Genomic DNA, 10104 nt, shown 5'->3' on the forward strand with positions numbered 1-10104 from the left:
TCTATGCCAATAAAATGGACAACCTGGAAGAAATGGACAGATTCTTAGAAATGCACAACCTGCTGAGACTGAACCAGGAAGAAATAGAAAATATGAACAGACCAATCACAAGCACTGAAATTGAAACTGTGATTAAAAACCTTCCAACAAACAAAAGCCCAGGACCAGATGGCTTCACAGGCAAATTCTATCAAACATTTAGAGAAGAGCTAACACCTATCCTTCTCAAACTCTTCCAAAATATTGCAGAGGGAGGAACACTCCCCAACTCATTCTATGAGGCCACCATCACCCTGATACCAAAACCAGACAAAGATGTCACAAAGAAAGAAAACTACAGGCCGATATCACTGATGAACATAGATGCAAAAATCCTCAACAAAATACTAGCAAACAGAATCCAACAGCACATTAAAAGGATCATATACCATGATCAAATGGGGTTTATTCCAGGAATGCAAGGATTCTTCAATATACACAAATCAATCAACGTGATACATCATATTAACAAACTGAAGGAGAAAAACCATATGATCATCTCAATAGATGCAGAAAAAGCTTTCGACAAAATTCAACACCCATTTATGATAAAAGCCCTGCAGAAAGTAGGCATAGAGGGAACTTCCGTCAACATAATAAAGGCCATATATGACAAACCCACAGCCAATATTGTCCTCAATGGTGAAAAACTGAAACCATTTCCACTAAGATCAGGAACAAGACAAGGTTGCCCACTCTCACCACTATTATTCAACATAGTTTTGGAAGTGTTAGCCACAGCAATCAGAGAAGAAAAAGAAATAAAAGGAATCCAAATCGGAAAAGAAGTAAAGCTGTCACTGTTTGCAGATGACATGATACTATACATAGAGAATCCTAAAGATGCTACCAGAAAACTCCTAGAGCTAATCAATGAATCTGGTAAAGTAGCAGGATACAAAATTAATGCACAGAAATCTCTTGCATTCCTATACACTAATGATGAAAAATCTGAAAGTGAAATTAAGAAAACACTCCCGTTTACCATTGCAACAAAAAGAATAAAATATCTAGGAATAAACCTACCTAAGGAGACAAAAGACCTGTATGCAGAAAATTATAAGACACTGATGAAAGAAATTAAAGAGGATACAAATAGATGGAGAGATATACCATGTTCTTGGATTGGAAGAATCAACATTGTGAAAATGACTCTACTACCCAAAGCAATCTACAGATTCAATGCAATCCCTATCAAACTACCACTGGCATTTTTCACAGAACTAGAACAAAAAATTTCACAATTTGTATGGAGACACAAAAGACCCCAAATAGCCAAAGCAATCTTGAGAACAAAAAATGGAGCTGGAGGAATCAGACTCCCTGACTTCAGACTATATTACAAAGCTACAGTAATCAAGACAGTTTGGTACTGGCACAAAAACAGAAATATAGATCAATGGAACAGGATAGAAAGCCCAGAGATAAACCCATGCACATATGGTCACCTTATGTTTGATAAAGGAGGCAAGCATATACAGTGGAGAAAAGACAGCCTCTTCAATAAGTGGCGCTGGGAAAATTGGACAGGTACATGTAAAAGTATGAAATTAGAACACTCCCTGACACCATACACAAAAATAAACTCAAAATGGATTAAAGACCTAAGTGTAAGGCCAGACACTATCAAACTCTTAGAGGAAAACCTAGGCAGAACACTCTATGACATAAATCACAGCAAGATCCTTTTTGTCCCAGCTCCTAGAGAAATGGAAATAAAAACAAAAATAAACAAATGGGACCTAATGAAACTTAAAAGCTTTTGCATAGCAAAGGAAACCATAAATAAGACCAAAAGACAAACCTCAGAATGGGAGAAAATATTTGCAAATGAAGCAACTGACAAAGGATTAATCTCCAAGATTTACAAGCAGCTCATGCAGCTCAATAACAAAAAAACAAACAACCCAATCCAAAAATGGGCCGAAGACCTAAATAGACATTTCTCCAAAGAAGATATACAGATGGCCTACAGACACATGAAAGAATGCTCAACATCATTAATCATTAGAGAAATGCAAATCAAAACTACAATGAGGTATCATCTCACACTGGTCAGAATGGCCATCATCAAAAAATCTACAAACAATAAATGCTGGAGAGGGTGTGGAGAAAAGGGAACACTCTTCCACTGTTGGTGGGAATGTAAATTGATACAGCCACTATGGAGAATAGTATGGAGTTTCCTTAAAAAACTAAAAATAGAACTACCATACGACCCAGCAATCCCACTACTGGGCATATACCCTGAGAAAATCATAATTCAAAAAGAGTCATGTACCAAAATGTTCATTGCAGCTCTATTTACAATAGCCAGGACATGGAAGCAACCTAAGTGTCCATCATCGGATGAATGGATAAAGAAGATGTGGCTCATATATACAATGGAATATTACTCAGCCATAAAAAGAAATGAAATGGAGGTATTTGTAGTGAGGTGGATGGAGTTAGAGTCTGTCATACAGAGTGAAGTAAGTCAGAAAGAGAAAAACACATACAGTATGCTAACACATATATATGGAATCTAAGGGAAAATAAAGGTCATGAAGAACCTAGTGGCAAGACGGGAATAAAGACACAGACCTACTAGAGAATGGACTTGAGGATATGGGGAGGGGGAGGGGTGAGATGTGACAGGGTGAGAGAGTGTCATGGACATATATACACTACCAAATGTAAAATAGATAGCTAGTGGGAAGCAGCCACATAGCACAGCGAGATCAGCTCGGTGCTTTGTGACCACCTAGAGGGGTGGGATAGGGAGGGTGGGAGGAGGGAGATGCAAGAGGGAAGAGATATGGGAACATATGTATATGTATAACTGATTCACTTTGTTATAAAGCAGAAACTAACACACCATTGTAAAGCAATTATACTCCAATAAAGATGTTTTAAAAAAAAATGTGTTAGTTACTAAATGTTAGTTAGTCATGTGCAAGTTACTAATCGAGTTAAGCCTAGGATGAGCTTCATAGAATGAAAATACATTTAATAGTGGAACGGGGAAAATTTTAGCCAAATCATGAATCCTGTTCCAAAGATAAATTAAAGTGTTATGACAAGGCTCATGTTACTTTAACTATGCTCTCAATAAACTATTCAGTAGGCAGGCAGCAATCATAACCTGTCAGTTGTTGTTTTAGAGCTGAAAGACCCTTACTCCCTACCTATAAAATATATAAATGTATATGTTTGGGTGGATGGTTTTATATGGAAATCACATTAAAGGAGACTGGTATACAATTCAATAATCAACACACAGTCTCAACTGCAGCAACCACAAATGTCCAACCTCATGCCGATGGGAAAAATAACCCTGCTTCCCTCCCACTCAGATTCCCCTATAAAATACATGGAGAGAAGTGTGTCTTTAAAAGAGGAATGGAGAAGGGTGTGGCAAAGAGAACAAGCAAGGCAGACATGGCAAAGGAAAATGTATCTGTCAAAATACCAAAAGGGAGATTCATTCAGAAGACAAGAAGGCAGGGAATTTGTTTAGACAGTCATATTTTTAAAAGAAAAGAAAAGGGAAGGGGAGGGAAAGGAAAGGAAAGGCAAATTTATGTGGGCCCTTTCCATCTGTTTATATTGACTCCACAGAAAATGCTTGACTTTTCTTAACAAAGATGAAGTAGAGGGTACACAGTGGCAACATCTGCACAATGTCATCACTGGTGCCTCACTGGGCACAGGGTGCCTCCAAGGATTGCTGAGTAGAATCATTGCTGCCCATGTGATTTCCCTGGCTTGTACATCTCCTCCCTAACAAGTGCTTCACTCTCCAGCTCTGAACACAAAAGCTGTTCAATACATGCTGGCTTATTAGTTCTGTCCCCGTCACTTTCCAAATCACCTGCCCAATTATCTTTCTTCCCTTTCGTCCTTTCTTAATTTACTCCATCTTGAATAAGTCTCCACTTAGGCCATTTGAGTTTACCTGTATTTAAGAAGAGCTCAGAAATAATTTGTCTAAAGACCACAATCACATCAAGTTTTCTTTTCATGATACCTGATTCATCCCAGTCATATATATATGTATATGTGTGTGTATATATATATATGTGTGTATATAGATATAGATATAGATATAGATATATATACACATATTCTTTAAATCCTATACAGCTTTGCTCTAATATTGTTTTCAAGACTCCCTTTGTTAAGTACCTGGTAAGGCATCTGAACTAGTATGGCCAAGAGAATAGTTTCTCTTCCTTTCCAATAGCAAGGTGGCCCTTGCTATTGTTACCCATTATCGGTCTCTGGTGTTTGTGTTTTATTGTTTTAAGGCCCTTGCTATTTTTTGGAACTCCTGAGTATTCACATGTGTGTTACATCTGAGTTCCTTTGGCACAATCTTTGTTAGCTGATATCTGTGGGAGTTCGCTTCCTTAGATATAGACCACCGAATGCAGGGAAGAACTGCATTCTGCCTCATCTCTTTCTCAGTCTCCACTCTGGGTGCTCTGTGTTATGATAAACATGTTTATTTTTTGCCTTGTTTGATTGGAATTTTTTAGGTTAAACATATTTTCCACAATAGGAAAATCATGAATGTCATGAGATTTTTTTCTTTTGTTCTTTTATATCTACCCAATCCCTCCTTACCTTAATCTACTTATACAAGAGTTTGAGGCTAGGCATGATGAGATTGGGGAGTGTAGGGGGAATGCTTTTGTTTAACAGTTCTATTCTCCATGACATGCAGGCTTCAGATCCGCTAGTACAGCCTCATTCTCATAACCAAGACAGTTTGAGCCCTAATTTTAAGAACTCATCTGGAAGAGATTTGCATTTGTTCAAACTTCTAGAGTTTTGTCTGTTTGTTTGTTATAACCAGCATAGCAAATAAACATATGAAAAGATGCTTAACTTAGTCATTAGAGAAATACAAGTTAGATCACAACATACCGCTAATTCACCAGAAGAAGGGCTGAAATGAAAGGGGCAGATATTACCAAGTGTTGACAAGTTTGTAGAATGGCTGGAATTTTCATACACTATGGGGTGGGAGTATAAATTGGAAAAAATTACCTTGGAAAAGCATCTGGTAACGTCCACCATGCAGAATGTTTGCCTGCCACTTGACCTATGATCCCAGTCCTAGGTGCATCCCCAAGAGAAAGACATGTTTAATCATGTTATGACAATACTATTTATAATAGCCTCTACGGAGAACCTAACCAGGTACTTTGTATTGTATTCATACAATGGAATGCTATACATCATTAGGATGAACTAACTATTGCTTCAGGCAATCATATGGATCAATTAAAAAGTATAACAGAGAAATGAAAAACCAAAGCCAAAAAATATACAGTGTACTTTGAGAAACAGAAAAAAATTAATCTATGTGTTAGAATTCAGGATATTAGTTACCTTTCAGAGAATAGTGCCTGGGAGGAGATATGAGGGGACTTCAGTGTTGCTTGTAATGTTTTACCTCTTGATCCAGGCGCTGGTAATATGGGTGGGTTCATTTTGCACATAATTAGACACAACAAGTTGTATACTTACAATTTGTGTGCTTTTCCATTGGTATATTATACTTCAATAAAAACTACCTAAAAGAAAACAAAAGAATTTAGATGTTAACTAATCATGTCCATTAACTGTAAATAGAAGGCAACTTGATAAATTTTAAAAAATAATGTTTTGCATAATGATACTGAGGCCATACGTTTTTAAACACAGAAGAATGAGTGAATAACACCAGTAACTAAATATCTTAAAAATGATGTTTAAAATAACAGGCACAAAGATATCAAAATGAATTATATTTTATATTTTTCAGCATTTTGAAAGAAATTGATTTTCACTTCATTCTTGAAGCTTCTATGTTTTTCCTATTCTGCAGGGAGAAAATTGAAGTAAAATGATATTTTCTTGGCTCAGGATCCTTAGAAAGTCACTAGGAACGGAAAGTAGATTAGCCTCATAGTCTTGGTGGCTTAGAAGAAAATTTCAGAAGTCAGAGGGAGTTTGAAAGTAAACCTTTACTGCTCCCCCCAATTTAACCTGTTTGCCAGCCCATACTCATGCTGTTATCAAAGTGGCTCATTTTAAATTCTTTACACATACATGTAATGAATAATATAAAATTCCTCTACCTTCAAACCATGACATTGCTGTCTGATTTACCAAGGTTCAAGGAAAAGAAGAAACCACTTAGTGGTGAATAAATCAGCCAAACTAAATCTTTTAATTTAATCTGATTCTGTTGCAGTCACATAGATATGACAGAAATGAACTCTTATAAAAAAGGAAAAATGACAGTAATTTTAAAATGGTTTGTAAAACAATTATAAAACATGTAGAAAGAATCTCCATCATTTAGAAAATGAAAACAGCCTTGCTATTTCCATCAATGAATAACTGATTGATTGCAAATGATACATTCCTATTATTAATGAAACCTGACAATTCCATTAGACTAATATACAACAACTGCACGTTAATTCTCTTGATGAGCTTATCATTCATTTTTTCCAGGGCTGAGGAATGCAAAACGAAAGCAAGAGTATTTAGAAGGTGAAATGAAGGTATAACTTTAAGGATTAGAAAACTGTTTATGTTTCTCTCCTCCTAGATCAAATGATAAAGAAGAATGTTAGGGCTTCTAATCTATATGGAGTTATGCTGTCAATTCTCAAGTAATCCATTAAACAGTTTTTACTGTTTGAACAGCTACATTTTAGTCAGTTGATTTATTGAATATTAGTCCACTCTTTCTAATTCTCTGGAGCCAGGTGCTTAAACCACCCAAACAAATCTGAGACCAAGAGCCCATGAGACTAAACTCTGTTTTACCCAATTTAAAAAGAAGAACAATACTCCCAAATTTACGATCTTCTAAGTAATTTGGTTTTAATAGGTTGATTCTGTGAGATTCAATAACTCTCTGTCCTTGAGCAAATTACTCTACCACTAATGAGGACTGGTTTTTGCACTTTGAATACAAAAGTGTATTGAGACACTGAAGTAATGATACAAGGTCATATCAAATAACAACTTATTTCCATATGGCTAGATCTGTGAGGGTCCAAATAAGAATTCTATTAATTACAGAAAATATGAGGAAAACACCTGTGCAAATGAAACTACCAAATACAGAATTTGAAGAATACCAAATTTATTTTGCAATTTATTTAGCTGTAAAAGGTAAAATATAAAAGCTTAATTATATGCATAAGTGACAATTCCAAATGATTCTTATATATGTCAATCTCCTTTGAGATATATCTATATATTTGTTATTTTAATGGAAACAACAAATTAAATTTACTGAAAATGTATTTTAGGGAACCAATTATTTACTCATTCACCCTCTTGAAAAAATAGTTGCTAAATACTTGTGCTTTGTGCTAAACTCTTTGGGAGGAAAAATATCAAGTGAGACTTCAACTCTCCAAGGAGTTTAAAAAGCATTAGTGGAGAAAGACTTCTAATGTTGCTTTTTGTTGTAGATTGAATTTATTTCTCTGTTTCATTGTTAATATAAAGGACATAGAGAAGTATTTTTTAAATCTACAGAAGTGTAGAGAAAGTAGAGATCTCATGTGAATGGAATAATCAGAGATGTTTTCAAGGAGGAGTACATCTGAACCAGGGGTTACCAACATAAGGGTCTACAGGGGAGAGGAGAGTGACATAAATGAAAAAAGTGGGTAAGCCATTTCTAAGAGAAAGGGAAGTGGCAGAGACTAAGGAAAAAGGGAGAGTGTGTGTTCTTTTTAAAGGGAAAACCTTTCCTTAGTTTTGGCTAATTATAATCCTTATGTGGCAAAGGCTTCTGATTTCTCAAGAGAAGCCACAACTCTGGATTTTTAGTTGCAATCTCCATCCTTTCAAATTTTGAAAAATTATATATATATGTAAACATAAGTTATACATCTATATAATTTGTAAAATTATATATAATATACAAACTGATTGTATTATTTATATAAACTCATATATGTGTAAGTGTGTGTATATACAAACACAAAAACAATCAGTTTTTAAAAAAATATACCTAAAGCCATATTTGACCTACACACAATTTCCAGTCTCAACACTGTATCATGGCTTTGGTAAGATGGCTGAATGTAAAAAAAAAATGGAGAAGAGAGAGCTCTCTAGGAGAAAAAGTCATATGGGGAAGGGCGAGGGAAGGTCAGTTAACATTAAGAGGTCTCAGTTGACTCGTGTGTGTGTGTGTGTGTGTGTGTGTGTGTGTGTGTGTGTATATGTTTATTTGTGTTTACATATACAGTGGAGCCAGAATTAGATATTGACGGCAGAACACATGGTTATTGACTACCATAATAATGAGTTTGGAACTTTTTTGAAAGCCCTAGAAACTGCCAAAAGGTTTTCAAGAAAGGAGTGACTCCATACAATTACCTTGTAGGATTTACTAGATTAGAGGCTCAAAACACAGAGACCTCTCAGCTTCCTACTGGACTAGCTTAGCAATAAAGTGACTGCAGCCTGACCTGAAATAGTAACTAGAGCCATGGAGGGGAAGGAGTGGACGGGAGAGACACTGTCACGGAACAGGACTTGAAAACTGAATAGATGTAAGGAGAGGTTTAAAAGGAGATTACAAGATTTATTCTCAAATTTCTTGTCTTTTTGCCTTTGAAGGTGTAGAGCCATTAATGTTAAGACAAAAGGCTATGAACTGGTATAAGCAGATATTTATGGATTAATTTTAAGAAGCATGTTAAAGTGGTAGTGTTTACAAAGTCCTCAAGTCTAACTTTGGAGACATTTTGAAATCAGTTTTAAGCCATAACTGAGGTGGAAATAATGTGAACACATTATTTTATTTCTTATTGTACTTAAAGATATGAATACAATTCTTTTGTTTTTCAATTAAATTGAATTTTAAAATTCTGATTGATTACCTTCTAAGAGACAGACAATGAGCGCTTATGCAAACAACTCACACTTCCAATTTGGTTTTGAGAAGGTCTCCATTACTATAGATAAGCCTAGTAAAATATGACCCTTAAAAAATTAACTAAACATTATGTTTTGAATTGTATCTCTGGGGGGTACAAAAAGAAGAGTATTCATTTTTGTCATAGCACTTTTGAGATAAATTCCCATGAAAGTACTTTTTTGGTCAAATGGACTCTTCTGGATCATTTTTGGCACTTTAGACTTGAGACCAAGCAACTGTAATGCCTCAGAGAGACAGTGCTATCGTTGAATGTCCTAAAATGTCAGGTGGATCGATGAGCAACTGGAGTAGTTGTGAAGCAACTATTTTATTTTGAAAAAGAAACTGAGCTTGCAACAGATAACACATCTACAATCAGATGACTATAAAAAAATTGGTCATATCGACCTAATATTAGTGTTTTTCCAAACTCTGTATTATATAAACTTTGCTCAGTTGGGAAAGCTGAGACTTTCTGATTAATTGGTTATTGTATCAGAGTCTAGACAAAATATGTTTTGTTTTTCTTTTACATTGTGGTGAGCACTCAGTTTCTCCTCTCAATCTGAAAACATTAGTGTTTCTGTTTTCGTTACCTTCTGGAATTAGTTATTTGACACTTTCTTCTCTTTGTTGTTCTACTTCCTAGATTTTTTTAAACTTTGTCTTCCAGAATTTCTTCTGATCTTAGTTGTTGTTGTATTGTTTTGTGTATTCAGTTTCAAGGGAATTTTTCTTATCAAAGTACTCTTTTTGCAGGTATAGCTCCTGTTCCTGTTTAATGGATGCAAGTTAGTTTCTAAGACTATTACATATTTTTTTCTTTTTGGGGGGGGGCACGTAGTTTTCTTCTGCTGTCTTCAATGACTGTCTCTTTTCTGATTTCTTTCTTTTGCTTTTGCTTTTTTTTCTAACTTTTGTATTTCATGTTAAAAGCTTTGTTTTAATGTCTTGTAATCCTTGACTGTTCCTTTATATTTAACAGGAAGTGAAGCACGGCAAAGATGTTTACAAATTCTATTTGCATAGGTGGGCTTTGGCCACTGGTGGCTTTATTGTAGAATAAACTTGTTTAGCCATTTCATTTGGAAACTCTAATTACTGGCATCTATAGATTTTGTCTCTTGTCCCAGTCA

Source organism: Balaenoptera physalus (assembly GCF_965194825.1).
Source record: "Balaenoptera physalus genome assembly, chromosome: 3".
NCBI lineage: Eukaryota > Metazoa > Chordata > Mammalia > Artiodactyla > Balaenopteridae > Balaenoptera > Balaenoptera physalus.